This window comes from Triticum aestivum, unplaced genomic scaffold (assembly GCF_018294505.1).
Source record: "Triticum aestivum cultivar Chinese Spring unplaced genomic scaffold, IWGSC CS RefSeq v2.1 scaffold321031, whole genome shotgun sequence".
NCBI classification, from domain to species: Eukaryota; Viridiplantae; Streptophyta; class Magnoliopsida; order Poales; family Poaceae; genus Triticum; species Triticum aestivum.
The window spans coordinates 1-404 of NW_025316031.1; the positions used below are offsets into that span (position 1 = coordinate 1).

At 50.2% G+C, this 404-nt stretch overlaps 1 non-coding gene across 1 annotated transcript; it reads left to right on the forward strand.

Annotated features, from left to right (window-relative positions):
• The first annotated feature begins 126 nt into the window (after positions 1–126).
• LOC123179711 (5S ribosomal RNA) lies at positions 127–245 on the forward strand. The gene has a single exon (XR_006490567.1). It is a non-coding gene; the product is annotated as a 5S ribosomal RNA (ribosomal RNA).
• Positions 246–404: the final 159 nt, after the last annotated feature.

Here is a 404-nt window from a genome sequence, read left to right on the forward strand (position 1 = left end):
GTGCAGTTGAACCGTGGTAAAACTCGTCTCCGTAGTTGAGCGGGAGCGGCCAAAGGAATGTGCAATCGTGTGTGTAGTGGAGCTGGGAGGGGCAAGCATAAGGGACGAAGACGGGGGTAACATGTCGGATGCGATCATACCAGCACTAAAGCACCGGATCCCATCAGAACTCCGAAGTTAAGCGTGTTTGGTTGAGAGTAGTACTAGGATGGGTGACCTCCTGGGAAGTCCTCGTGTTGCATTCCCTTTTTAATTTTTTTGCGACGCGTGCAAAAAAAAACGCACGAGCGCGGCGTATGTTTAGCACGTTTTATTATTTTGCACGTTTACGGTAAGTTTTAGCTCGCTGCTCATTATTCACGCGTCTAGCGGCGGCAAGCGTGTTCTGAAAGGGGTCGAAACCA